Raw genomic sequence first — 24,028 nt, 5'->3', positions numbered from 1 at the left:
CTTCTGAATAGAGATTGAGGAAGAGTGGATGGGGAGAAGGGTAGATGGGAGTCAGGGGGAGGGAACAGAGGAGAGGAGGGAAGGGAAACTGTGATTGGTATGTAAAAGAAATGAAAAAAAGTTAATTAAATAAAATTTATAAAAAGAAAATTCTGAAAAAAGAAAATTCTGCCTCAAAATATACACATATATACGTACATACACATATTCATACATGCATACATGCATGCAAACTCTGAAGGAAAGAAAGGGGAAAGGAAGTTACATTCAAGCTGACTGACTTTCTTTTCAGCCTTGCCAGAAGTCTCTAAGAGAGTTGCCCTTCTCCATACTGCCTGCCAAACTGGTTCCACCAGAGACTCAAGAACAGAGAGGAAACAGAGTACTGTCTGAATTCTACAAGTGGAGAAACTGAGGCTGAGAGGCATCCAGATGGCCTGCCCAGGGACATTCCTCTATCAGAGGCCTGACCCAAGGCTTACCGGAGACCCAAGAGCTAATTCTTCAGAAACGCCCTCCACATACTCTTCAGAGTCCTGTCTGTCCCTGCCTAACCCTCTAGATGTCAACCAATTTCCAGGCTTGTGTTTTTGTTCATCTTCTTCTGCTTTCACATACTAGAGACAGAGTTTGTGTTGGATGACTTTGAGAACAAAAGTTCAAGAGCTACTACCCCTGCCTCAAGGCCAGGTGTGGTGGGGCACACCTGTGATCCAGGTGTTTAAAGAGTAGAGGTAGGATCAGTTCAGCATCATTCTCAGCTCTGCAGTGAGTTCAAGGACAGCCTGGGCTATATGAGATTCTGTCACAAAAATAAATAAATAATAAAAGCCTCTGTGAGGGTAATATTCCATTCCATCTACCATAGACAAACCAAGGAGAGGTTTGTCTACCTGAGAGGACCTTGGGGTTGTGGAAGGGCATGAGAACATGTGAGGGGGTACAGATGTGGATGGAACTGTGGGAAGGTCTCCACTGATACTGAGAGAAGGAAAGTCAGAGGACAGGAGGAGAAAACAGAGCTCTTGTTCAGCTTTGGCCTATGGGGTACAATGGCTGACTTCCACCTACCCCATAGAAAAGGGCTTTGCTCTCAGATTCCTTCTGGTCTTCATTGGCTCCTGGGGTCTGGGATGAAGTACTAGGTCATCTGTAGGGTGGGTGCAGGTGGCTGACAGAGCTTAGGGCTCTCAACATTGGCTTCCATCCTCAGGTGGTATATAATAGCCCGACTTAAGATGGAAACAGAAAGCCCTTTTGTTTGGAAACACAATGAATAATGGACACCCCGTTGTGTGGCATGAGCAACGGTCAGGTGTGACACTGCTTTTCCAAAAGACTGGAGCTTTGTGGTGGCAAGGTTACTTTTCCTCCTGGCTCTGTTTGTCCTGGCTCTTGCCTCAGAGATGGAAGTAGCTCTCACTGGGCCCTCCAAGGACAACACCAGCCCTTCCTAGGCCCTTCCAGCCTTCAAGCAGCTCCAGCCTGGTACACACACAAAGGGGCTTTGTAGGTGCCCCATGATGGAGAGGAGACTGTGTGTGAGTTCCCATTCCAGCACTCTCTGTCCCCTGAAGGACATGATGGAGAGGAGACTGTGTGTGAGTTCCCATTCCAGCACTCTCTGTCCCCTGAAGGACATGATGGAGAGGAGACTGTGTGTGAGTTCCCATTCCAGCACTCTCTGTCCCCTGAAGGACATGATGGAGAGGAGACTGTGTGTGAGTTCCCATTCCAGCACTCTCTGTCCCCTGAAGGACATGATGGAGAGGAGACTGTGTGTGAGTTCCCATTCCAGCACTCTCTGTCCCCTGAAGGACATGATGGAGAGGAGACTGTGTGTGAGTTCCCATTCCAGCACTCTCTGTCCCCTGAAGGACATGATGGAGAGGAGACTGTGTGTGAGTTCCCATTCCAGCACTCTCTGTCCCCTGAAGGACATGATGGAGAGGAGACTGTGTGTGAGTTCCCATTCCAGCACTCTCTGTCCCCTGAAGGACATGATGTGGCAGGAAACCACTATTAACTTCAATGATGGAAAAAATGCTAAATTTTATTTTATTTTTATCATTTGTGTGTGTGTGCAAGCATCAGTATGCACAAGTGCACATGAATGTAGATGCCCACAGAGGCCAGGGGTGTTGAATCCCCTTGGACTTGGAGCTGCCTGATGTGGGTGCTGGGATACTAACTCAGGTCCTCTGAAAGTGCTCCTAACCATAGAGCCATCTCTCCAGGCCCTAGAAAAGAACGTGTGAGGTGTTTGAGCAGCCCACTTTTATGGGTAGTGCCAAACTCCTCCCATTTTAATCATGGGTCAGCCAAGTATAGTCAAGTCTTCTAAACTCCAAGAGATGGGAACCTACTTGACATTTATGTTCGAAACCAGCCTGATCTACAGAGCCACTTCCAGGACAGCCTCCAAAACAATACAGAGAAACCCTGCCTCGAAAAAAAAAAAAAACAAAAAACAAAAGAGTTAAATGTCACTAAGCCATCTGATGCTACTGTAGTGAGTCTTTCTCTGTCATGCAAGCCAGCTCCTAAATCACGACATGGAGACTTGTCATTAATTATGTAAGCTTTGCCAATAGCTTAGGCTTAACTTTAGCTATCTCTTATAGCTTAAGTTAACTCATTTCTATTAATCTATGTGCTGCCCCAAGGCTTGTTTACTTTATGTACTGTCCATTCTGCTTTCCTGCCTCCCCCGTGTCTCCGCCAGTCTCTGCCCTTCTTCTTCCCAGCATCCTCTGTGCCTGGAAATCTCGCCTAGCTGTTGGCCATTCATCTTTTTATTAAACCAGTCATAGTGACATGTCTTTACAAACACACTATCTTTGCTGTTGCTGCCATAGGCCATGGCTCTTCAGTGCCTCTCCTCAATCCTGTAGGCTCTCTTGTTCCTGCTCCAACTAGAAAGACTCTATGGTTGTCACTCCCCTAGGGCACCTGGCCAGGCCCTGGTTACTTCTCAGCTGTGCCTCCTAGTGCTCTCTGGGTTATCCACACTAGGAGTAAACCACTTTTATTCTCAGTCCCAAGCCCGAAAGATTCAGGAGACTCCGTTTAAACAGTAAACCTGAGTTGTCCCTAATCAGAACCCAGAACGTCAATAATGAGGGGCAGGGTGAGGGATGGAGGATGTGCCTTCAATGCCATCTCACCCTCTGGAGAAACCATTGATTGTAAAACCACACAAATGTGTGTTTTCAGGAGACCATTTCACTCGGATCACTTTTTGTAGGTGGAGTTTTCCTGTCCTGATTGCCTGCTCCCAAATAACCAGCAACCACTTCCCAAATAACTGACTCAGAGACTTAATATAAGTTATAAATGCTCAGTCAATAGCTCAGGCTTGTTACTAACTAGCTCTTACATTTAAATTAACCCATTTTTCTTATCTATGTTTTATCAGGTGGTTCATGGCTTGAAAAACCAACCAACCAAACAAACAAACACAAGAATAGAAACAAATTTTGGGCCATCCAGATGGCTCAGGAACTAAAGTGTTTGCTGCCAACCTGGACAACATGAATTCAACCCCTGGCACCCATATGGTGGAAGAAAAGAACCAATTTCTGCAAGTTACACACACACACACACACACACACACACACACACACTAAGCAAATAAATAAATGCAATTATAAATTTTTAGAATTTTAAATTTATGAGTATGTCTGTGCATACACATGTCTTCATGGATGTACACATGTGAGCAGGTACCAAGAAGGTGTCAGGTTCTCCTGGAACTGGGGTGACTCGTAGTTGTGAACCTCCCATCATGGGTGCTAGCGATGTTCTTAAGTGTTTAGCCATCTCTCCAGCCTCCGATCTTAAAATTTAAACCAAATAAATAAAAATAACTCTCCATGGCATTGACATCGAAAATATTCCATTCAACAGTAAAGCAGACCTGGACTGGGTTTCTGAACTGATCTGTAGGCCATAGTATCCTGGAAGACTGTAGCCCCATTTTTTTGGCAGGCTTTTTAAGGTTGGCCTTGACTTTGAACTTCTAACCTTCTGCCTCCACCTCCCAAACACTGGAATTACAGATGTGCACCACAATGCTGGTTTCAAACAGTGTGTGAGGGTGTGGGTGGGGGGGAATCATGTGTATAATGTGTTTATCAACAAGGTGTTGTTATCAAGCTACCTAGATCCAGATCTCAGCCCCACCCACGAGCTGCCTGTTTAAGTTTAAAAGGTGCTTTTGAATTTTGTGCTTCAGTTTCCTTATTGCAGAGTGAGGGCAATACAAAGGGCACCTAACTCACAGCATTTAGGTGAAGATTAAAATAAGTACCACAAGTAATCAAGTGTGGTGGCAAAGGCCTGTGATGTTTGGAGGGTGAGGGCTGGAGCATCTCCAGGAGTTGAAGGTCATCCTTAGCTGCAAATGAACTGAAGACAAGCCTGAGCAACATGGGGCCTTATCTAAACAAAGAGATAAATAAATACATAAAATGCTTACTTTGTGCCCAATACAGCAGCCAGCAAATAGAGGTTACTATTTTTTAATGATTTATGTATTTTTTATGTGTACAGCATTTTGCCTGCATATATGTCTGTGTCACATTGCATGCACAATACCCATGGAGGCCGGAAGAGGATGTTGGATCCTCTTGAACTGGAGTCCCTGCAACTGTAGGTGCTGGGAATCAAACCTGGGCCCTCTGGAAGAGTAGCCAGTGCTCTTAACTGTTGAGCCATCTCTCCAACCCCAGATGTTTGTTTGTTTGTTGACAGTCTTTTTATGTAGTCCTCTCTGGCCTGAAACTCACAAAGGTCCTCCTCTACCTCCTGAGTGCTGGAATTAAAGGCAATCCGTTATGCCTGACTTATTTTTATTACTATTATTAGGTTGTTGTTATTATCATTTATGAATACATGTTATTTTCCAGATAGATACTATTTCAAAATATTACACCATCATTTTAAGTCATCATAACATTTCTAGCTTGTCTAAAGTGAACTTAGTGTCCTGCCCAGTACTTAATTGTATTTAATACAATTTCAAAACCATTCCTTTCTGACTCTAAAACTTGTTTTCTTAGAGCTGATCTAACTATACCTGAATCCACCTGTCAAGTGATACTTAATATGTCTCGTGTGTCCACACAAAGCTTGGATACTATCCAAAATAATTTACCACCATCCCAGCACATGACTGCTGTCAGGGTAGACAACACCCTTTCCCCAAGCTGGGAGGGGTGAGAAAGGTGACTTTTTAGTGCCTAGAAGCACAATATCCCAAAGCCTATGGCCTCACCTCTCTGATAAACACAGCAAAATTCTCGTTTTTCTGCCAATCTAAATTAAGTTTTTGTGCTGAAGAGACATCACAGTGAATAAAGGCACCTGCTGCCAAGCCTGACAACCTGAGTTTAGTCCCTAGAACCTACTTGGTAAAGAACCAGTTCCTGCAATATCTTCTGACCTCCACAAGCATGCTGTGGTACACACACACACACACACACACACACACACACACACACACACACGTGCCCACACACTAATTAATTTTTCAAGCCCTTCTATTTTCTCATCAAATGTCCCTTCTGGGAGAGAATCTGAATTGGGTTGGCCTGCTGGAGACCTTGTCACTTACAGCTAGATGGTAATGTAGTCACAAATGAAAGATCTAAAGCTTTTTTCTTTCTTTCTTTCTTCTTTTTTTTTTAAACTGTTTTGTTTCTGCTGTGGGGTGATGGAAAGAGGGTTACAGAGTCTGAAGGTGACATGGGCTTCTCTGAGCTGGGCAGAAGTGAGAACTATTTAGCAAAGAGGCAAGATTTCACTCATTCAGACTGAATATGGTCACAGCGGTGGGTCCCAGTTCTGAATACATTTTAAGTTCATCTAGAGCAGTGTAGATTTGATTGTGGTTAATACAATACAAAGGCTGGTTTCATAATAGCTTATTGACATTGCATGCTTCCTCAAACAATGGATAATGTGGTGTTTCAAGTTGAAAAGTGTTCTCTTGTACTTGAAGAATTGCTGTAGGCAAGATCCACTGACCAATACTCAAAAAGAGAATGAAATGTTACACAGAAACAGAATATAGCCTCAAAGTATCTTCTTGGAGCCCCTAATTGCAGCAGTGGAGTTAATAGCCGTCCCCACTTTGATGTCCCTCTCCTGGGAAACAGAACCCAATTCTCTTACCCTGGAATGAAGATTGGACTCAGAGGCTCAGTTCTAAAGAAAGGAAAAGGATAGTGACTTTACAGTAAAGAAACTGGCAACTGACATGACCTTGGAACCACATGACTAAGGTTAACAACCCGGCCACAAGGGATACTGCTATCACGTATCAACAACATGACTCAAGGAGAGGGATACGTCATCCTGTGACCTTCTTTCTTCAAACCAATAACCGCAGTCTGATTTAGAGAAACATTAGATAAGGCCTTGCGGGACATTCTACAAAAATACCTAAACAGTGCTCTTCACAGGGCCAAGGTTACTGAGGCTGGTGGTTTGTAATTTATAATCCCAGCACTGGGGAAGCTAAACCAGACAGATAGCCATGAGTTCAAAGTTAAATTGATCTGCAGAGTGAGGCCTTTTCTAAAAAAAAAAAAAAAAGAAAAAAGAAAAAAAAAAGAAAGAAAGAAATGCCAGGATCATAAAAAAACAAGACTGAGAAATTATCATAGATAGGACAAAGCCCAAGGTCTCACACATCGCGTCTTCTTGGTTTTTGAAATATAAGCACATTATTATCTACAATAGCCCTACTGCAGTTGAACACCAGCACACAATGCTCTTATCTAACTACAATTTAGTGCCCTATCACATGTCTCCCTGACTTCCTACCCCTTGGTTTTACTTTTTTTTTTTCATTCACAAGAAAGAAAGGAAGGAAGGAAAGAAGAAAGAGAGAAAGGAAGGAGGAAGGGAGGGAGGCAAGGAGAGAGGGAGGGAGGGAAGGAGGGAGGGAAGGAGAGAGGGAGGGAGGGAGGGAGGGAGGGGGAGACATGGAGGTAGCTCAGTAGCTAAGGGTGCTTGCTGTTCTTCCACAAGACCTGAGTTCTGTTCCCAACACCCATGCCTCCTGGCTCACAGTAACTACAGCTCTAGAAGGGAATCCAGCACCCTCCTACGGCCGCAGGCATCAACACACATTTGGTGACATACTCACATATATAGACAAAAATACACATAAGTAAATAAAATTTACAAATAATACTAAGAAAGGAAGGAAGGAAATGGAGAGACATGGTCTCTTGCAAGCAAGGCTGATCTTGAACTTCTCAAGCCTTGGCCGCCTGATCCTCTTATCTCTACCTCCCTCTTGGGCTTACCTGCGTGAGCCACCATGACAGGTTTGACCAAAATGTTTCTGCTGTTTAATGAGCCTTCATTGGGCTCAGTGGATCACTCTCCCACTCACTGTCAATTCTCTTTATTTTATCTTTCTTTCCTTTTTTAAAATCTCATTTTGGTGTGCGTGTGTGTGTGTGTGTGTGTGTGTGTGTGTGTGTGTGTGTATGTGTGTGTGGTGTGCCAGTGTGTGTGACTATGAGGGCATGTGTGGCGGCCAGAGGTTGGCATCAGGAGTCCTCCTATTGATCTTTGTCTTATTTTCTGAGACAGTGCCTCTCACTGTATCTGCAGCGCCTCACTTTTGGTTAGATAGATAACTGTGAAGGCCCTGAAATCTTCTGTCTCCACCCTCACCCCTGAGGTTACATACAAGATCTTTTTTGTGGGTGGAAGGATCAGAACTCAAGTCCTCACGCTAGGTAGCAAGTGCTATCTCCACTGAACCATCTCTCCAGCCTCCTTGTTCAATTTTATTTGTTTAGTTTTTGAGACAAGGTCTCTCTACCTCTTCTCGACTGTCCTGGAATTCACTATGTAAAGTATGCTGGCCTTAGACTCACAAAGATCTGCCTGCCCCTGCCTAGCAAATGCTGAGGTTAAGGGCTTGCACCACCAAGCCTTTAAATTTTATTTTTTGTTATGTATTTGTTTGTTTTTTCGAGGCAGGGTTTCTCTGTGTAATCCTGGATGTCCTGGAACTCACTTTATAGACCAGGCTGACCTCGAACTCACAGAGATCCACCTGCCTCTGCCTCTACCTCCTGAGTGTTGGGGTTAAAGGTGTGCACCACCACTGCCCAGCAAATTTTTATTTCAATGGATAAATAACATTATACATTCATGGGTCATAATACCCTGTTTGATTAAACACTTATGATGTGGAATTATTAATTCAGGCTAACAAAAAATATCTGTTCTCTCATATGCTTGTTTTTATTTTGTTTTCTTTGTTTGAGTTACTATGAATCCCTGGCTAGCCTAGAATTCACTATGTAGCTGGAGGCTGACCTTGAACTCAGAGATCTACCTGCCTCTACTTACTGGCTTGTCTTTTAATTATTTGTGGTTATTAGACTAGACTCTTTTTTTTTTTAAGTGTTCTGTCTGCATGAATCCCTGAAGCCCAGAAGAGGGCACCAGATGTCATTACAGATGGTTGTGAGCTACCATGTGGTTGCTGGGAATTGGACTCAGGACCTCTGGAAGACCAGCTAGTGTTCCTAACCACTGAGCCATCTCTCCAGCCCCTAAACTAGACTCTTAAGGGATGCCAGAATTGTCTTTGAAGAGTCATTCAAATATAAGAATCAAGAAGTAGAGAGTGTCAGGTAACTCTCAGATAACCCTGAAGCAGGGGTTCAATCAAGCCTGTCTCCATTTGCCAGCCAAGTCCATAGCAGCCTCTGCCCACAGGGGGCGCTAGAGCTGGCCAGGCTGGAGGAGGAAGGGAAGCCTCTATACTGTTAGCTGGCTCGCCTGTTGTGTCAGCAGCAGCCCTTTGTCCTGGCCATGATAACTGATTCCATGATCATTGGTTTCTGTGCTAGGTTTACCTCCCATTGCCAGACCAGCCTGGTAGATGACTTCAGGGCCCTGAGTCCCTGCTTGGAGGCTCTTAGCACTTCTTTGGCTTCCCACCGTTTGGAGTGACATGTCTCCTGCAGCATTACCTTTGGTGATCTCACTGTTTTGTCCAGTTGCCCAGTGCTATTTGGCCAGTTCCTTATGGTAAATCCTCTGTCTTAGCTGGCCATGGTGGCAAACGCTTATAACCCAGCACATGAAAGCCTGACACAGAAGGATCCCAAATTGGAGTCCAGCCTGGAGTACATAGGGAGAACCTGCCTCAATAAACAAAAACAACCAGTGTGATTTGTTTTCCTGGTGTAACTGTAACCTGCTCAAGTGCCTGGTTCCCCTGAGACCTCGGTGGGTCATGATTAAATATGGGAAGTTTCTAGCCTGGGCATCATTATCAGGTAAGACATGACCGTGAGACACCTGGGGTCATGAGGCAGCCTTAGCTACAGTCTTGACAATGTGACTGTATTGTAATCTTCAGCTGTGACATACACTAGGGCCCAAAGCTGGTCTGGACCAGTTACACCAGCGGAAAAGTGACATTGGGATAAGCTGATGCAAAAGACAGAATAAGGTGAGGCAGTCAGCAGGGCCTTGAAGCCCAGAAGCCTGGTTGGTCCCAACCATCCACGATGTGTAATACTCCTCAGATACCAGTGGGGTCATGTTGGAGCAGGGGTAGCCACCATCAACAGATGAACAGCCTAATGATGACCTCCAGTCCCCTGAGTTGACCACTGTTCCAAATAAAAGTCAATAATATTGTCATCTAATTTTTATTGTTTTGATGCATTTTCAGATTGACAGCAGAGTTGTAAGAATAGTGCAAAGAATTCCAGGCTACCCTTCCTCCCAGTTCCCCCATAGTGTCTTTATCTTGCCTATGCATCATTCTTATGTGTGTGTGTGGGTTTTCCTGAAATATGTATTTTATTATGTTTGTTGTGGTGATGATCACAAGGTGCTACCACACACATATGGGAATTTGTTCTCTCCCTCCTCCATGTGAGCCCATCCTGAGGGTCAAGCTCAGGTCATCAGGTTTGACAACAAGCTCCTTTGCCTTGCTGAGCCATCCTGCCAGCCCTTCCTGAAATATTTAAAAGTTGTTAACATAGTATCTCTTTATCGTTAAATAACTCAGTATGGGCGACTGGAGAGATGGGTTAGCAGTTAAGAGCACTTGTTGCTCCTGCAGAGGACCCAGGCTCGGATCCCAACACCTACATGGTGGTTAACAGCCATCAGTAGCTGCAGTTCCAGGGCACCCAATGTCCTCTTCTGACTTCCTAGGCCAGAAACAGAGATGGTACAGACATGTATATTTAGGAAAACATCCATACACATACAATGAATAAATCTAAAGCAATATTTTTAATTAAAAAGATGCCTCCATATGTATTGCCCCCCTAATAACATAACCACAATACAACCATCAAAACTGGAGAATCTGGGCCAGCTGGACGGCTCTACAGGCCAAGTACTTGCTGCCTAGCCTGACCTGAGTTCACTCAAGTAGAGGTGGAAGGAGAATCAATTCCACGAAATTGTCCCCTGACCTCCACTTACATGCTGTAGCTTGTGCTCACCTGCCCTAATACATCACACATGCAATAATAATAAATACATTTGAAGAAGAAAGAATTAGCCAAGTGTGGTGGCACGTGCCTTTAATCCCAGTACTCAGGAGGCAGAGGCAACAGCATGCTTGCCATTTGATTCCCAAATTTTGGACCAGGCCAGCCTGGCTTACATAGTGAGTTCTAGGACAACCAGAACTACATAGAGAAACCCCATCTCAAAAAAAAATTAGATAATTTGGAATTACGTAATATAATAAATCTATAAATTCATTGCAAATTTTACCAATCATCCTCATATGTCCTTTAAGACAAAACAAACAAGAAACAAATGCAAGATTATCTATTGCATTTAATTGTCACAAACAATACATTTTGACTCACAAGTAGACCAGGGGGGAGGGTTTTGACTTCATTCTATCTCAGTAAGCACAAATCCTGCTGTGTGGGCGCTGGCCGACTGTGTGAGTGACTGTCCGAGTGTGAACCATAGTAAGAGCACCAGGGCTGGGATGGAGCTCGGTCTGCAGGGTGCTCACTGGGCATGCCCTAACCTGGGTTCCACCCTCATCACAACATAAACTAGATGCTCGCTGGTAACCACAGTGCTAGAGGATGGAAGGAAGAGGAAAGAGGATGGGAAGTTCAAGGCTACGCTCGGCTGCACAGCAAGCTGGAGGGTCAACCTGACTGTTAGAGACCCTATCTATCTTAAAAACAACACCAGAAAAAAGGCCAAGAATAGTCCAGGCCCCTTTATCTCTTTGCAAGTTCTGTTTAGTCATTCCCTATCAGCTAGTCATACCAGAAAACAAGGAGAAGATGAAGCCCAGTGGAAAAGGAAGATGTTTTCTTTTTTTTTCTTCAAGACAGGGTTTCTCTGTATTGTTTTGGAGGCTGTCCTGGAACTTGCTCTGTAGACCAGGCTGGCCTCAAACTCACAGAGATACACCTGCTCTGCCTCCCGAGTGCTGGGATTAAAGGCATGCACCACCAACGCCCGGCAAGATGTTTTCAAGTTAGAAAACCAGCTGTGCAGTGAGCTTGTGGTGCTGGCTCTTAGGAGTCTGAGCATCTCTGAGCCTCTTTCCCATGACTGACAGCTCAGCCCAGCAGGTCCTGACCCCAGCAGGCCTGTTCACTCATGCCTTGACTCTGTGTCACTCTGGGCCCTGAGCAGGAGCTCACAGGGGTTCTGCTGTCCCTAGATGTGAAATGGAGCTTGCTGCACTATGAAGCAGAGGCATGTTTGTAGGAACAAGGCCTGCACACGTGGCAGGTTCTCATTGCAGGGTTCACTCCCTCCTCTCAGGGCACTCAAGGCTTCCTCTCTAAGCTGGCTTCTTCATCTGCAAAAGACAGCCAGTGATAGCCACCCCTGGATGGCGAGGAGGGAGAAGTGCAGGAGAGGAGCATGGTGCTGAGAAGAGCCCACAGCAGGGTCATCTTGACAGAGCTTGTGACTGACAGGATGGTGATAGAAACAGAAAAGTGTTTTTCGAATCCTGGCCTGGCAAGAATGTGAGCAAACCTGTTCCCTCTGCTGCTGCTTCAGGCTCCAGCCCTGACTTCCTGTCCTGTCACCCTTGCTGATGCTATCCTTCCCTCTGTTGGTTTGTGCATCTGATGTTGAACAACGCCAACCTTCTTGGAAGCCATTGGTTCTGTCTCCAAGAAGGGCAGAATGCCGTCACCTAGTCCTGGGCAAGTTATTAGGCAAGAGAGGGCATCTCCAGCGCTGCCTCTCAACCCTGGCAGGCTTCTCCAGAGTCCCACGTGTGGCTCCAGTCCACTAGTCCCTTCTCTGTCTCTCTGTGTAACAAGTTAAAAGTCAGATACACTCTGAGGGGGGCTTTGGCCTGGGAGAATGCAAGCCCACTCAAGAGGGCTTAGGTGGGATTTCTTAGGTACAAAGTCCTTTAGCAAGAATAGGTCAAGCAAGGGAAACAAGTGCACAAAGCCCTAGGCCAGCCTCTGAACACTGAGCATCTTATGGAACTCTCCTAAGTACTGGGAGCTAAGGCCTGATCCTTCTTCCACGAGGAACAGAGGTTCAGTGGGTAAAACTTCTGGCTGGAGTTAGTGACTCCTCAAAGGTCAACCCCTGGCTCCAAAGGCTCTACCATAGGATGGAGGAAAAATCTGGAACAGAGCCAGGAATGCTCTGACTTCAAGATCAAAGTATGTTGAGGTGCAGCCTGTGGCCTTGCCAAATCACCTGTATACATTCTGGGACTTCAGATCTGACAGGAATTGGCTGTCACCTGGTATGTTGCTGTGCCCTTTCCTCTCTGGTTATTCCAGGCACTGGATTCTTTTGCTTATCTGCTCACATACCAAACAAAGACCAAAAAAGCTGTAGGAACTCGGAGGCCTGTACACAATGACTGTCCTGACCAGACAAAGTCAAGCTCTCTCGTTTAAGACACCTCTGAGTGCCCACCCCCAGGAAGGAGGGGACTTGCCCAAGGTGACTTAGCCTTCTCCACTTCCACCCAGGGAATTCACTCTTTGCCTTGTCAACACCCACAGCTTTGTCAGGAAGAAGGGGTACATCCCAGGTTCCCCACAGGGAAGGAATAGACCCCAAGTAGTCACCTAAGTCCCTCTTTTATGTAGGACAGAGGGTGAGGTTAGAACAACCCAAAGGAGGTAGGGCAACCAGATCCCTACTTACTCACTTTGAAAGATAGATTCTAGCCCTAAGGCTAGAATTGGCTGACCTGGGGAAAGAGGCCAGCACATAACACATGCTTGTTTTGTATATAGTGTACTGCCTGTGGAGGAGGGCTGAGGTCCAGGGCTTGATGGCTTTGGCTTGGAAGGAAGAGACTGACAATTGAGTCCTAGCTTTGTTTCATGTAGCCCTGGCTGGCCTGAAACTTGCTTTGTAGGTTAGGCTGGTCTTGAACTTCCATCAATTCTCCTGCCTCCCCAGTACTAGGATTATAGTGTGCACCACCATTACCTTGCCTGGCTCCCTTTTTATTTGTTTGTTGTTGGGTGTTTTTTGTTTGTTTGCTTGAATGGCTTTTTTGAGACAAGTCTGGCCTTGAACTCCTGATCCTCTTGAACCACCATCCCCAACCCCGTATTTATTTATTTGCTCATTCATTAATCAGTGTAGTTTCCTAAATGTCAGTCATTACTATAAAATTTCTTCTTTTTTATATTGCTGGAGTATTACAAATTTAATCATTGTGCCTTATACATTGCAAACTAGAAAACTTTTTACCTCCTGCTTTCCTGCTTTTTGTTTTTGTTTTTGTTTTTAGACAGGGTGTCTCTGTGGCTTTGGAGGCTGTCTTGGAACTAGCTCTTGTAGACCAGGCTGGTCTTGAACTCACAGAGATCTGCCTGCCTCTGCCTCCCAGGTGCTGGGATTAAAGGTGTGCGCTACCACACCCAGTGATTGTGTTTGACTTTCTTTTTTTTTTAAAGATTTATTTATTTATTTATTATGTATGCAGTATTCTGTCTACATGTATGTCCACAGGCCAGAAGACCAGATCTCATTACAGATGGTTGTAAGCCACCATGTGGTTGCTGGGAATTGAACTCAGGACCTCTGGAAGAGCAGCCAGTGCTCCTAACCTCTGAGCCATCTCTCCAGCCCATGTTTGACTTTCTTAAGATTAATTTTTTTATTATTTTATGTGTAGGGTGTTTTACCTCTATATATGCCCGTGTACCACATGTGTGCACATGCAGAGGCCAGAAAAGGGTATCAGATGCTCTGGAACTGGAGTTAACAGATAACTATTACTGTTAACTATGAACCACTTTATAGGTCCTTGGAATCAAACCTGGGACCTCTGAAAGAGAAACCTCTGAGCCATCTCTCTAGTCCTCATTTTTCTGTTTTACTTTAATGAATTTAGCCTGAGCAAGAGTTTAGTTTGTTTAAATGCAGCCACAATAAAAAGAACGTGTTTGCCTGGGTACCGTCTGATATTTACCTGGGCTCACCCAGGGCATAACTGCTTTCCTTCATCTCTTCTCTCCACATCCCAGTCGTTGTTTTTGAGAAAAGGACAAGGTTTGGCAGCAGTGACCTTCCACTCCTAATCCTGTAAGAAGTCTGAGGCCCAGAGACGTCAGCAAGGGACAAAGAGGCCAGACAGACTCAGAGAACCTGTAGTGGCTAGTAAACAGCACCAAATGTGTCCATCCTGTTTCCAGGGCTGGTGGTGACTCAGGAAGGCAAGCATGTCCCCAGGGGTGTAGACAGCCCTGAAAGCAGGAGCCACACACTCTCCATTGAACTCTCAGAATCATCCCACAGTCCCGGAGGCACTAAAATTCCAGCTAAAAGCATTTTACTCCCAAAGAAACTGCACTGAGAAAGGATTGGGTCAGATAAAGCTGCTAATGGCCTCCAAGCACCCAGGTTTTCTACACTCAAGTACTTCCTTCTTGGGTCCCTGCTCAGCCCAAGCTTTTTTCGCCCCAGGAGTGGGGCTTCTGGAACCGTCTGTTCTCTGCAGCCCAGGCCCCCTTGCTCAGATGTCAGAGCTAGATGTGGCCATCTGACCATAAAGGGCCACAGCAACAGCCATGCTTGCCATTCAACTCCTGAGCTTTAAATTAGGAAAAGCAGAACCCAGACAGTCACCTGTGGGTCTAAGCAGAAAGAGCATGTGGACTTGCTTGGGAGAAGATCCACTTGGGTCTCCCATTTAAGGAGAGGAAGGATCCAGTATGCCAGAGAAATGCAGGGGAAGGTGGGTTTGTAGGAAGCCGACTGTTCTGAGGGCTGCTGGTGCGCTCTCTCCCTGCCCCCACCACAAAGATTCTGTGTAACCCGCCTGCCCTTGAGATCTGTAAAATGGCCTTGACTCCATGTATTGAATGACTCTGTGCTGAGACTGGCTGGAGTGGGAGTCTGCTGTTTGTAAGCAAATCAATGGCAGATGCAGTGAAGCCCGTCCTTCAGCCTCCCAAGTTAGACTTGGCAAGCTAGAGTGACAGCAACGCCAGGGTCTTTCTTTGACTAGTGCTTTATGATTCGAAAGCCTCAAACACAGCAGTTCTCAACCTGAGCGTTGAACACCCCTTTGTCTGGGGTTACCTAAGACCATTGGGAAAACACAGATATTTGCATTATGATTCATAACAGCAGCAACATTACAGTTATAAAGTAACGATGGGAATAATTTTACGGCTGGGGGTCACCACGACATGAGGAACCGTATCAAAGAGTCGCAGCATTGGGAAAGTTAGGAACCACTGCTCTAACAGAGCCCAACACGGTGGTCCTGGCAATCTTGGAATTTAGGAAAGTTAGACAGGAGTTCTGAGAGTTCAAAGCTAGCCTGGGCTCCAGAGTGAGATCCTGCGTCAAACAAATATAACATGTCCCTAACGTAGGAGTCATCAGTCCAGCCTGGCATGACTTGCCCCAGACCTGTACAAGCCCAAGACCCACCGAGGGGCACCCTCACCAAGTCTGCAGAGGGACTGGTCCAGCTTCCTGTCAGGCAAACCTGAGTCTTCACATACCCATCCCTTCCTGTCAGGATGACCTGACACTTGCTTCCTCTCATCCATTTGTCCTTCCCACCAGCCCCCTAATTGATGGATTGATTTCCTTCTGGCAGAGTCTCATGTAGCCCAGACTGGCCTCAAATTCCTGATCATCCTGCCTCCAGCTCCTGGGTGCCAGTATTATAGGCATGCTGGCTACCATGCCTGGTTATATTCAGTACTGGGCATTGAACCTAGGTTTTTTTGTGCATGCTAGGCAAGCACTCTACTACCTAAGCCATATCCTCACTTTATTTTTTTTGAGACAGTAAGTCTCAAATATCCCAGGCTAACCTTGAACCCCTGATCCTCTTGCTTTTGCTTCCTGAATATTGACTTTATGGATGTGCAACATCATGCTTGGCTTTACTTCCTCATTTGTGCCAACTGAAAGGCAGGATAGAGTGGGCCCTGAGGCTCTATCTCCTTGACTGATGGACTTGGGAAATGACATCACTCCTGAAAACCTCAGTGTCTCCCAAGTGGGGCCAATAAAGCCTGCTTCAAGCGGTTGTTATAAGGCCTGAATGAAGTAAGCAGAGAGCTTAGCATAAGGCCAGCCCACAGTAAAAGTGCTCAGTGGGTGGCAGCCAGAATAATGTGCCATGTAAAATACCTAGCGTGAGGCCAGACACATAATTACTAATAAAAAAGCATGTAGTATAAATTGGTACGCAAGAGTTAGTGTAGTGTTCAGCTGGACATGCTCAGCAGGACTGTGTGTGAAACAAAGGAGTCTTAGCCATTGCAAGTTTTAAGTCACTCAACAATAACCCGCACAAAGCTAGTGAGATCTCAGGCCATAGAAAGAAAAGTATTGTCTCTAGAAGACAGTAGGAGGAGAGCCCAGCTTCCCCTCATCTCCCCTAATCAGACAGTATCTAGATAAGGAATGAGAAGGCACAGGGCCTCAAAAGAGGACTTTCTTTTTCATTCTCTCATTCTTTGTTATTGCTTTGTTTTGTTTTGTTGAGACAAGGTCTCTCTGTGTACCTATGTAGCCCTGGCTGTCCTGGAGCACAGTATGTAGACTAGGCTAGCCTCAGATTCACAGAAATCTGCCTGCCTCTGCCTCCTAAGTGCTGGGATGAAAGGCATGGGCCACTACCCATGGTTCAAAACATCTTAATTTTTTTAATGAAAATAAAATCTTGTTCTTGGAAAGTGTGCTTATGTGAACAAAAGCGTGAGATACAGACAAACCTTTCTCCTCTCGAGATTTGGGCAGAGCCAAACTGGTGGAAAGATTAATAAACAGGACAGTGAGGCAGAAGCTGAGGCTACCGCGTAGGTGATTTTTCATAAATTGCATGTTTCTTTCTTATCTGGGAATTAGTTCAGTTGGTAGAGTGCTTGCCTGGTGTGCACAACTCTCTGAGTTTGGTCTCTAGCTCTACAGGTGTGAAGTGTGCCTGTAATCCTAACCTTCTGGAAGAAGAGGTGGCAGGTACAGAAGTTCAAAGTCATCCTCTGCTACATTAGCAAGTTTGAGGCCAGCCTAGGATAGATGAGACTCTGTTTCAGTTTTTTTAAGTATGTACTTTTAAAAAAAAGTTTATTGCATAGCTGCAAAAAAAAGTAGCCGTCTGGCCGGGCGTTGGTGGGCACGCCTTTAATCCCAGCTCCCGGGAGGCAGAGGCAGGTGGATCTCCGCGAGTTCGAGGCCAGCCTGGTCTCCATAGTGAGTCCCAGGACAGCCTCCAAAGCCACGGGGAAACCCTGTCTTGTAAAAAACTTAAAAAAAAAAAAAAAGGAAAAAAAGTAGCCGTCTGGTGGAGTACTGCCTATCATTCAGCTAGTGACTTTCTTCTCCCCCCCCCCTTTTTCTTTTTTAAGGTGGAGTCTCACTCTGTAGCCTTGGCTAGTCTAGATCTTGCTATGCAGATCAGCCTGTTTCTCATAGCATCCAGAACAGGATCACCAGCCCAGGAACAGGACACTGGCAAATCAATCATCAACCAAGAAAATGTACTCCAAGCTTGCCCACAGGTCAGTCTAATGGGAGCATTTCTCAACTAAGGTTCCCAAGTGACTCTAGCTTGTGTAAAGTTGGCATAAAACTAGTCAGCACTGGTATGTCCATCCATATTTCTGAGTGTGACACTGGTTCTATAGGCAATACATTCATCAAAACCTACAAAATCTATCATTTGAAAGCATAAAGTTTTTCATGTAGAGAATATAATGCCACAAGAAACCTGTTTGATCTTTCCCCTTAACATAGAACTCTTTTTTTCCTGTGAAACACTTAAGCTTGTTAAATAAAAAATAATTTTCATCAAAAAATTGTACATTTTCTTCCCACATGCCTTGCTTTGAAATAGAAATTACTGTGATCCACTTCCCTGCAAAGGAAATATGACAAAATATTAGAAAATATTTTTTAAAATCTCAAACACCAAAGTCAAGCTAGAGTCACTGTCTTAGAAGCCTCTGCTTCGAGCCAGGCAGTGGTGGTGCATGCCTTTAATCTGAGCACTAGGGAGGCAGAGGCAGGCAGATCTCTGTGAGTTCGAGGCCAGCCTGGTCTACAAGAGCTAGTTCCAGGAAAGCCTACAAAAACAATACAGAGAAACCCTGTCTCAAAAAACAAACAAAAAGAAAGAAAGAAAGAAAGAAAGAAAGAAAGAAAGAAAGAAAGAAAGAAAAGAAACCTCTGCTTCACAGCATACAAAAAGGAGTGGAATTGTTAAGTAACTAAGATCCCTCTGGTGACACATTTCCAAAGATGTAGAGAAGAAGGAGAAAGAAGATGAAAAAGACCTGTGTCACCCTCAGTGTTTGGTATTTTAGTTTTTATCATCGTCTTGCCTGTATGTATGCCTGTAACAGAGTGTAATGATCTGACACCCACAAGAGCTGTTAAATGATCTAATAATCAAGGTAGAGAGAATGCTTGGTGTGTGTGTGTGTGTGTGTGTGTGTGTGTGTGTGTGTCGTGTATGATGTATGCAGGAATGCTCACATGTGGGCATACATCAAGAGCCAAAAGGAAGACATCACATAGTGTCTTGATCTCTCTCTGAATTATTCCGTTGAGACAGGGTCCCCTTCATATGATGGTTTTCTTTCCTTTGTATGTGTTCCTGGAAGGAAACTATTGCTCCAAATGGTGGTTTTCTTTTTAGTATCTTGAAGAACCTCCATACTGTACTCCTAAGTGACTATATTAGTTTATATTTCTTTTCCTTTTTTTTTTTTTGAGACAGGGTTTCTCTGTATTGTTTTTGGAGGCTGTCCTGGAACTCACTCTATAGACCAGGCTGGCCTCGAACTCACAGAAATCCTCCTGCCTCTGCCTCCTGAGTGCTGGGATTAAAGGCATGTGCTACCAACACCTGGCTTAGTTTATATTTCTATCAAGTTGTTTTTATTTTTAACAAGCCAGCCCAGGATCTTCCCTATAATTTTGCTGCTTGGGGCCTGATGTAGGCTCCGTACAGCATTCTGCACACCCATCAGACTGAAACCTTGCTCTTCAGGGTCAGAAGGTCCAGTGGGGTTGAGCTGGACCTGCTCTGCATACTATACCACCTGAATCCAACTCTGAGCAGAGGCCTCTTGAATACCTTGGAAAATGTTCTGGACTATACACCCAAGTGAGAAATGCAATACCCATGTCCTATCATCCCCTCCAGTCTTACGTCTCTCTTAGTGGGAGGTACTTACAGTCCATTGACCTCCTTCCATGTTGGAGAAAATGGTATCACATGCTGCTAACCTTTGAGCCCCAAGAAGCATTGCTTGGGTACCCATCCCTACATCTCCATGGGCTTATCTTCTATCTCCACTCTGTGTTTCTTAGCAGGGGCTTAGGACCCTGCTACTTGCTGCTCACCAGGTTTTGATCTTATCTATATGTTACCATCAACGTTTTGGGGTCCTGGGAGTAGCAAGACAATCAAGGTCCCTTATCTCAACTGATGCATTCCAGATGTCCAGAAAGTAGGACTTTTCACAGGCCCTGATACAAAATTCCAAAGGCAATGTTGCACTTTGTTGTGAGGAGTCCTCTCCCCCTCTTCCTAGCCTAAGGACTCTGCTTTTCTGCTTGGCCTCCAATACTCAGGAAGGGACATCTGAGAATTCTGGATGACAGTGTGACCGCAGCCAAGGGAAAGGCCATCCTGAGAAACTGTCCCCACACCTGGTCTTAAGGTATGTCCCCTGAGATTGGAGTTGCTAATGGTTGTGAGTCACCATGTGGGTGCTAGGAACTGAACCCTGGTCCTCCATAAGAGTAACAAGTACTCTTAACTGCTGAGCCATCCCTGCAGCCCGTATACTGGGATACGAAGCAAAGAAAGAAGCCACTGCCACCATCCTCAGGGAGCTGGCATACTTTGTGGTTGAGGAAGGGAGCAGGACGGTAAACGCAATGCTAACTACAACACGCAGAACTGCTTTAAGTGCCTTGAGGTATAAACAGGAAAAGGAGCTAGTGGGTGACACTGGAGTTGAAATTTGAAGGAGAAAATTATCTGACTTTCTGGGAAGATAGCATTCCAAATGGGAAACAGCAGGCATTAGAATTCTGAGGCTGGGACTGGGATGATAGCTCAGAGGTTAAAAGCACTGCTACGCTCCCAGTAGACCAGGGTTCAATTCTCATCACCCACACGGTGTATCATGATCACCCGTAGCTCTAATTCTGGGAGATTTGACGCACCAGACACACACATGGTGCACAGACATAGATGCACACTAAACACCACACCCATAAAATAAATAGACAGACAAATATTTTCAGGAAAATAATTCTGAACCTAATGGATACTGGGAGAGTTTGAGAACTGGAAACAACAAGTTTGTGTGGCTGGGGCAGAGTGAGGAGGGAAGGATCTGATAAGGAACTGGAGGAAAGAGGGACAAAAGCAGCGGTGATCTGTCTGCTACAGCCAAGATGCTGAGCGACTCCACAGACATGAGAGCAAGTTTGAGTGTTCTGAAAGTGGCTAAGGCCACCTTTGTCAGTAAAACCTTCCAAAGCAATTCAATTTTACTATGCATTTGCTCCTTTTAAGACCAACTTAACAGCCTGGTCTACAAGAGCTAGTTCCAGGACAGCCTCCAAAGCCACAGAGAAACCCTGTCTCGAAAAAGAAAAAAAAGAAAAGATTCAAATCGAAATATTCAAGTGTTTAAATAGTGCCTCGCCCAGTAGGCACTCAATAAAGGTTGGTTGTCATCGGTGTCACTTTATGTCTCTTGCAGTCACCCCCAGCTTCCTGCCATGGCCAACCCCCCATGCCATCCTCCACACTGCCTAGAGGAGTGATTTCCTGAAGTCACAGGTTTAGCTGTCCCTACTGCTCACCGCTGCAGTGACTCTTGATGGAAGGAAGAAATTCAAACTTCACAGACTGCCCTGAAGGCCCTTCTTGATGCAGTCACTGTCACCCTTGCCAGCCCCTACTCCTGCTGCCCCTACCTCCTACTTTTTACCCGCACCCCCCCAGCAGTCATAGGAAACCCTTTGTTCCTAACTTGTTGTCTTTGAACGTGTGGTAGCCTCTGCCTTGACTTGTCCAACAGCAATCCCCTGTGATTCTCACAAGCTCTGCCTGCCCAGGCTGCCCCCTCCCCTACAGATCCGTTTCCTGCATCACCAAGGTCTGGAGTGGTCTTCCCTCTCTTGTTCCTGCAGCACTTAAGACTAAGCCTGTCACAGGCAAGGCAGATGTGCCACAACAGACTTCATTACTGCTAACATGTCTTGGTTCACAAGGGTCAGCATGGGTTAAGAAGCTTGCTCTGGTCAAAGTAGACAAAAACTGACAATCAGACTCCAGGCCTGTCTGATTCTGGATTGATGTATGCACACACACACACACACACACACACACACACACACACACACACACCAATCTCAAGGCACTTGGGAGTGGAAAAATGTTGATCTTTGTAATTGTTCCCTGTTTGGGAAGGGTTCCAGACTGGGCATTAAAAGTTACCCTCAGAATACAACTATTCATCGGCTTATTTAATAATTCATACTCATTTATTCTCATTCATTTACTTCCTCATTCTTCTATTCATTCCTTCACCCACTCATTCACACTGAGTAACTGTGCTTAGAATTTTGCTCCTAGAATCTATCCCTATCTGCTGTACAAGTTGAGAGCCAGGACCTGGACTAGGGAGAGGCGGCTCAGGGAGAGCACAAAGGCCTTGCGGTTGGTTGACCTTGGAAAGGGTTTGCTGGTGACTTTGGAAACGGGATATTCTGAACCGAGTGTGCACATTCACAAAGAACAGCTCGGAACAGCTACAGATAGGAGGGAGAGTGAGGATCATGACGGAGCAGGCTGGGGACTGCAAAAGTCAAGGGCAAGATTAATTTGGGAGTTAGGTATGGTGCAAGGTTAAGGTTCGGGTTGAGTATAGGTTTAGATCTTGAAATAGAATCCTCTCTTTATTCCCCTCGAAAGGGTTTTGTTTGTGTACTTATTTGTGTTTTGCTTGTTTGTTGAGATCGGTTCTTGCTGTGTACATGAGGCTGGCTTCAAACTCTAGATAATCCTCCTGTCTCAGCCCCCAAGTGCCCAGATTACAAATGTGTGCCACTGTGAAGGGTCCAGATTCATACATTCTCCCTCTTTCCCCTGCCTAGTGCACTGACTCTGGGATGCTCCAAGAAGCAAAACCAACCCCTATTGAGACAAATTGGCTGCCTGACCCTTCTGGGCGTCCTGAGGCCCAACAGTCAAACTGCCAGTTTGGGATACTTGTCTGTGTTGTGGGCACCTCTCTGGCGGGCCCCACGGGTCAGCATAGATGTCCTTTTCTGCTCATAGACTTCCCCCAAGCCACGCTGCCCCTCAGCACACCTCTGAGCACACAGTAGGCGCTCCATCCAGACTGGCTCTTTGCCCTCATTTCCCCACAAAGGCCGCTGCAGGAGCCCCTTCCCGATTGGGACCACCCAGGTGTTCTGACTCACCTGTCTGGAGGACAAGGCTGCGACATTTCCAACCCGCTCTTCTCACCCCTAGTCCCTGCCCATCCCAGTGCAGCGCAGCTAGGGTCCTGCACTGCCCCAGGCGCGGAGCCGCGCAATTACCCTAATTACAGCCCGGCCTCGGCGGCGGTGGAGAGCGCGGCCACGCCGGCCTGAGAACGCCCCCGGTCCCCGGCCGGAGCGTGGGAACCTCGGTGCCCTCCGCCTGGGGCGGCGGCGGCGGCGGCAGCGTCGGGGACCCGCCCGCTGGGGAGGCCGCGAAGCGCGATAAGCCCGCCCCGCCGCTCCCGCCCGGCTAATGACTGGGCCTCTCTGGGAGCGCGGCCCCTTTCATCAGCAGGTCCCCAAGCGCCCCGTGCCCATTAACTCCCCAGCCCCCACACTGGGTGGAGAGCAGCGGCGGGCCTGCAGCCCCAGTTGCCAGGCAAAGCCGAGTGGCTATGCAGGCCAGGAGGTTCCCAGGAGAGATGCGGCGCCCTGCTGCCGGGCTTCGTCCCACAGCTGCTCAGCACCTCTCTCACCCGCTCCTCCATTCACACGCCCACTCATTCATTTATTCACTAAACAAACGTTTTCTGCGTCCCTTCTAACTATTGTTTCCTCTTCTGTATACGGGAATAATAACATTATCGCAAGTGTTTAGGTGGTACGGGAGGGATGAGGGAAGCCACTGAAAACCTGTTTTGAAACCGACCCATCCCACCTGCACCCCAGATCACTTGGCACACCAGTCCTGGATGAGGTAGAATCCAGTTTACAGAGGCAAGAGAAGCGATGGAATTAGTCAAGGTGACAAAATGGCAGGTGTGTCCTCTCGCACTTCTGCACCCCACAGTGAGAGTGCAGTTACCCCAGGACCCCAGATGAAAAAAAGGCTGTAGCTGGCGTTTCTGGGACACTTGGCACCAGGCACTATGCAAAGGGCACATTGTCCCCCTTTAGTCCTTGTCGCAGGAATCTGAAGCTGAGAAAATCCATTTCTCAGGGCCACACAACCGGAGTGACTGGAATAAGGTTTGGGTCCAATCAGACAAGGCCA

At 46.2% G+C, this 24,028-nt stretch overlaps 1 long non-coding RNA gene across 1 annotated transcript; it reads right to left on the bottom strand.

The window, feature by feature from the left end:
- Positions 1-3,650: 3,650 nt before the first annotated feature.
- Positions 3,651-23,218, bottom strand: LOC121143961. The gene is made up of 2 exons (XR_005881282.1): positions 22,972-23,218; positions 3,651-3,838 (listed from the first exon to the last, which is right to left on the bottom strand). It is a non-coding gene; the product is annotated as an uncharacterized LOC121143961 (long non-coding RNA).
- Between the last annotated feature and the right edge of the window lie 810 nt (positions 23,219-24,028).

The sequence above is a fragment of the Mesocricetus auratus genome, unplaced genomic scaffold (assembly GCF_017639785.1).
Source record: "Mesocricetus auratus isolate SY011 unplaced genomic scaffold, BCM_Maur_2.0 Super-Scaffold_100014, whole genome shotgun sequence".
In the NCBI taxonomy this organism is placed as follows: Eukaryota; Metazoa; Chordata; class Mammalia; order Rodentia; family Cricetidae; genus Mesocricetus; species Mesocricetus auratus.
Note: the sequence above shows the minus strand (reverse complement) of the source record. Positions and strands in the feature narration are given on the sequence as shown.